The following is a 5,918-nucleotide window of genomic DNA, read 5'->3' as shown; positions in this document are numbered from 1 at the left end:
TTGTTAAAACTGCCTAAGTTTGGAATACAAGCATATGCCAAGGTTGGAGATGAGTATCAGAATGAAATGCAGAAATTAGAAGATGCATTTGAGGAATCTTCGCGTAGATTGAAGAAGCCTAAGCTAGTGTCTTTACCAACTAATTCTCCTACTAGCCCTAATTTGGACAGTAGGAAGAGTAGTACAGCTACAAGTCATCCATTTTTTCCAAAAAGAAAAGGGGTTGGGAAGAGGGCTTTTAACAATCAATGTCAAGAGCAATTAAATTCTCTTATTGCTATGACATTTTATCCTGCTGGTTTACCCTTTCACTTTGCTAAGAACCCGTATTGGATTGAGATGATCAAGTTTGCAGCTAATAATAATTTAGTGGACTATATTTCTCCGAGTTACAATAAATTAAGAACAACTCTGTTGCAAAAAGAGAGGGCACATATTGAGAAGTTGTTGAGGGCAATTAAAGACACTTGGAAAGAAAAGTGTTTAAGCATTGTAAGTGATGGGTGGATAGACGTACAAAAAAGGCCACTTATCAATTTTATGGCTACATCACAGAAAGGGCCAATTTTAAGAAAGACAGAGAGAACAACAAAACTTATTGTAGGAGAAGGAGAATCGGAATGGAAGAGAGAGCGTCTAAAATCTGAATGCATAAGGTTCGCATAAAACTATAAGAGGAGTCGAGTAATAGGTCTGGAAAAAAAAATCGAAAGACATTAATTCAAATTTAAAAAGTAGAGAAAAAATGCCGATGTGGAAATTTGTGGAGCTAGCTAATGTAGCATCATATTATGAAGTCAATCGAAAGTCAGAGGCTACGGTTTTATAATATATATGGATAAGATAAAATTATTGAACATTATGAAAGCTTAACAATTTTGAGAAAAAATATTGATGAATTGATAGCAAATTTCAATGTCATAGTCATAAAACTAAACATTTCCCAAATTTCATCACCAACAATTGGGCCAACTATACATACCTGACTCACATAACTGTCTTTATCATCAACGACCACACATAGGTCTCTCTCTCTGAAAATAAACAATTCATTTATCGTAATTCTAAAAATGCTTTGAATGTTCTGTCCTATGGGGAGCATAAAAAAAAGTATCTCACTTTCCTATTTTTAACACCATGAGAATCATGAATAGAATTACTAACATAGGTTGATATTAGGCATCAGATTTATGAGCAACATACCATTGCCAACAGCAATCTGCAAGAATTTAAAAAAAATCAGCAAAACTTGAGCTCATCCAAATAGGTAACCTACTGATATGAAATCAAGCTCTTGTTGCACATGGTCTCCCAGTCAATTTTCACATCTTGTTTTTCTACAATCGCCAATAACAAAAGTCACATGTCCAGCATATCTATCCCAACCTACCTTTTTGTTTCTCCAAAGGTTGCAATTGCTAAATCCAATGTCAATTGTTCCTAACCTCTCCATACTTTATTCAAGAAACTCACTTCCAAAGGTGATTTATTTCCTGCTCAAATCTCCACAATTGCTTACCCAACAAAATTGGGTTAAAAGTATCCAACTTTCTCACCCATAATCTTTCATTCTGAGCAATCTCAATGACTATAACAACAACAAAAGATTGATAAATAGCACCAACATAAAGAATAACTTAGAAATCGTCAAAAATTAATAACAAAAAGGTAGGATGGAACCCTTCACTCCAACAGCTTTTGAGTGTAAATATGCTTTATTAATAGAAAATTAAATAATAATAATAACAATAACAACAATAATAATAATTCCCAATGCCAAAGTTTACCTGTAAAAAAAAAACAAAAATCATTCAAACAAAACCCAACTAACTCAACATAACAAAGTATTCAGCCTTTTGAGGGAGAAAGTAACAATTAGATAGCAAGGACCCAAGGTCATACACAAACCCAATTGGCAAACACAAATTAAATATACCAATATGAATATGTATGTTGAGCATACATAGGCCAATCCCACATACATATACTTAACCAAATATTGATATCACAATTCACAACAAAATTTAAAAGAAATCTATAAATAGTATTGTACGTGCATAAACAATTGGGTTCCACACATCCAATCCAAAGTTCAGTTTAAGCATTTCTTCAAACACTGGTGTTCCAATAATAATCTGCCAGAATTGAAAACCCGAAAGGAAAAAAAAAATGAAACAATGGTGTTCCAATACCAAAAAGAGAGGGAGAAAGATTAGGTACTGTTGTCTATGATGCACCTTTCTTCACATTCATCTGGCCAATCTGATTGCTAAAGAGGACAATGTCAACGTTGTTGAAACTCTTTGTGATGAGCTCCTCAATTGTGTAGTCGTGGCACTACAAGGTTGAAAGATAAGTGGAATGGAAAAATTAAAAATAAAACTAAAAGATACATGGAGACCATATCATTTTTCTCAAAATCTTTAGTTCATACTTGGAGTTTTGTGAGTTCATTTGAACAATGGTGTAGTTGTTAACATCAGCGCAAAAGATTGATTCATAATCTACGTCCATTGCAGCTTTGGTTGTCCCCATTTACCTAAAACTGCCATTGAACTTCTATCTTAGAAGACCCAAAATATCAAACCTCGCCCAAGCTGCCAATGACAAAGATACATTAGTAAAAACTATGTAATCTGCAATATATTAAACACAAACTGATATTAATAGAAAAGGATGAAAAAGAGAGATAGAAATATGTGTTCATAACACCCAAACGAACTCACTGAAAGTTGTTCAAACACAAACCCAACTGAAAGAATGACCTAATATACAAACCCATGACCCACATCTACATATGTAAACATATTACTTCAAAATATTTAGAATTGAAGTTTATTTGAGTTGAGGTCAGAAACAATAACAAGTCTTATGAAATTAGCAGGTTTAGCTATGAACGATTTAGGTTTAGAAAATATAGAGATCAATTTTTGAGTCCCATATTGTTATTTTTAATGATTTGAAAAAATAAAAGCTAGTTTATCCACCATTCTAAAACTCCAATAACAATGATTTTTGTAATGGGTTTAAAAAAACAACTAATTTAACAGATCTAGGTATTTAATTGTAATTTAGAAATAACATCAATTTTTGTTAGATTTCTGCAACTGGATAATATAGCCCATCTTTGGTAATAACTCAGTTAAATACACTTTCCAACCTCAATCTTAAATCCAAAATAAAAGAAAGTCAACAAATTCAAACTATTCTAAGTATGAATTTAAAGCAATGAGAACAAAGCTGAAGTCTAGAACCACATATTTACTACACTCATGACAAAGTGACCCTCCTCAGCCAAACAAAAAATCTTAAATGTTTACATCTCAGCACCAACAAACCAAACAAAGAAAAATATTAAATGTTTCTTATTTATATTTCTTAGATCAAAGATTAAACCCATCAAATTTCCTGTCATGCATTGCATGGGCTAGAACACAATTTCAAAAAATCATACACTTAAAACTAGTCCTTGCAGTAATAAAAATCTGATGGTGAAAGAACATTAGAAAATTGTATATGGAGCTCAACCATGAAGAACATCTCCTTGAATGCCTCAAGCTCTCTTCCCTATCTTCAACACTACCAAACACTACAATAACAACCACCAGATTGATAACCTCTAAATAATTGCTCTCTCCATGACCATCCTAATTAAATCTCTTTCACACCATGTTGCTAGCATTGCAATGATATCCACCACCCCTAACTCTATCACCACAGCTACTATCATTAATGTAACGCTTCTCTTATTTACATATGTGCTAAATAACTATGATTTGTTTTACGCATTGAAACAAAAGGCAAACAAATAAATATTTGAAGTAAATATAAAAAATAAAAACTTTCAAAAGGATTAACTGATTGGTGCCTTCACAAAATCTTACCTTTGTGTTGCCAAAAAAAAAAAAGAAAAAGAAAAAAGGAAAGTGCAATAGTAACACCCTGTAAAAGAGAACTGCACAAAGTAAGACAAAATAACATATCTCACCATACAAATGACATTTTGTAATAAGAAGACTGCTTTTAGCTTATCCCATATAGGTGTCAGTACACTATTATTATTGTTATTGTTATTATTTCTAAATAATATCTACCAGAAACGTCATTAGTTCCAGCTAGAATTTCATGATCTTGGCTTTGTTTAAAAAAAAAAAAAAAAAAATCCAAAATCTTAATCACATAATTAGGTTTTGAATTGTGAAAGATAGAAAAGAAATACAATATTGAAAATAGTTTCTCTTAAACAATATAGGATAACTCTAATAATCTTTTAAAACAACTTTTATAAAAATCAAAACATAATGTAGCAGAAAAACTACTTGGCAATATGGTATTTCTTTCATGGACTAATTGAGCATATTAACATACCATACACGAATGCAACATGTTTTTGATAAAGATGTTCACAAAGAACACAATTGAAGGATGATTCTTTCATATCCAAGTGAGAAGCATTTAAGAAACAGGGCACTGAATGTCCAGGACAATATTTCCTAATATCTACAGTGAACAGTTGTTAAATGAAATTGGTGCAATCAATCATATAATTTGTACCATGTCAATGGATTTTAAAAAGGGACCATTTAGAAACAACAAAGACAAATTGACAATCAAAATCAAATTAAAAAAATCAAACTTCTTCAATCTCCCTCACGCTTTCTAATGGAAGGAGATGTCTATTTTTTCTGTCCTCTAAATGGTATTTAAGAGTGTGGTTTAGAGGAAAGAAAGTAAAAAAGGAAGATAGATCTTGAATCAAAATCAATTCAATTAAATACCCAAACCTAAGACAAAATCAACTCGAACGTGTAAAGCAATATTAAAAAAAAAAAATACCGATAAAGGTTTTTGGCGTTCTGACAGGAAGATGTCAGATTTCTCTTATTACCAATGCTCTTTCCGAATAACGAACTCACGTTCTCTCTTATTTGTTTGTCTTTGCCCTGTCCAAACCTAAATTATATATAACCCCAAATTTCAAAATATCAAATCAAAACGTAATGTAACCCAAATACCTAAATAAAAATCAATCCAACCAAATTTCTCAAAACCTAAATTATATTTCATACCCATACCCAGATCTAAGAAAGAATGAAAAAAAGAAAAACTTACCGGTGGTAGTTCTCTTTATGTCTGCATCTCAATTCCTGCGTGGTATAATTCTGGCAAGGGAATGGATGGTGGCAGGTACGAACTCTATCTCCTTCTCATCTCTATATTGCAAGGTATTTTTTTTTTCCTCCTCTATTTATGTATCGTAATCGTCGGTGTTAAGAGTATTCATAAGAGGAGAAAACTCTATCTCCTTTGTATCGTAAGCGTTTTTTTTTCTCCTTACCTTTATTTGATGGTGGTAGATTTTTCTCTCTCCCTAGTCCCCACTCCGGGCCTTCTCTATTTACTATTCTGCCCAGGTTTTGGGTTTGCAAAATCATTTTTTGAAACTTTGATTTCATTGCCTCTCTCTTTCTCTATTACTCTCTCTGTGTCCTCATCGCCTCTCTCTCTAGATTTCTATTGCACATCTAATTTTAATTGGTTAATTTTTTTATTTATAATGAGAGGCTTTTAAACGGTGTTGTAGCATTAACAATGAGGGGCTTTTACATCAAATTCTAAGTGGCAGGTTGTTATTGTAGGGGCAAAAAAGTAATCTTAGTATTAGTTTCAAATTTGAACAAATAACAACTAACCACCTGTGATTTATCGTAAAAATATTATAAAAATATTGTAGATGTAGTATTTCTCATTATATATAATATATGATATGATTTGGTGGGATTAGGCTAGGTTTTACTAGGTCAAATCAACCTAAGTAAAAATCACAATTATCGTTGTCATTATTGGCCACCAAGAACCCATTATTGTTGTCATCATCTGTCATCCACCATTTTCGTTCCCCAACCACCACCATTGAT

The 5,918-nt window shown here is 32.2% G+C and overlaps 1 long non-coding RNA gene across 3 annotated transcripts; it reads right to left on the bottom strand.

Annotated features, from left to right (window-relative positions):
* Nucleotides 1-1,912: 1,912 nt before the first annotated feature.
* LOC126725652 (uncharacterized) lies at nucleotides 1,913-5,514 on the bottom strand. 3 transcript variants are annotated; one of them, XR_007655535.1, is made up of 5 exons: nucleotides 5,113-5,514; nucleotides 4,837-4,953; nucleotides 3,885-3,942; nucleotides 2,435-2,597; nucleotides 1,913-2,337 (listed from the first exon to the last, which is right to left on the bottom strand). It is a non-coding gene; the product is annotated as an uncharacterized LOC126725652 (long non-coding RNA). The 3 variants fall into 3 exon arrangements; XR_007655534.1 differs by lacking the exon at nucleotides 3,885-3,942 and having other exon boundaries at nucleotides 4,837-4,943; nucleotides 5,113-5,506; XR_007655533.1 differs by lacking the exon at nucleotides 3,885-3,942 and having other exon boundaries at nucleotides 5,113-5,504.
* Between the last annotated feature and the right edge of the window lie 404 nt (nucleotides 5,515-5,918).

Source organism: Quercus robur, chromosome 1 (assembly GCF_932294415.1).
Source record: "Quercus robur chromosome 1, dhQueRobu3.1, whole genome shotgun sequence".
NCBI lineage: Eukaryota > Viridiplantae > Streptophyta > Magnoliopsida > Fagales > Fagaceae > Quercus > Quercus robur.
The sequence above is the reverse complement of the archived record's forward strand: the minus strand, read 5'-3'. Positions and strand labels throughout refer to the sequence as shown.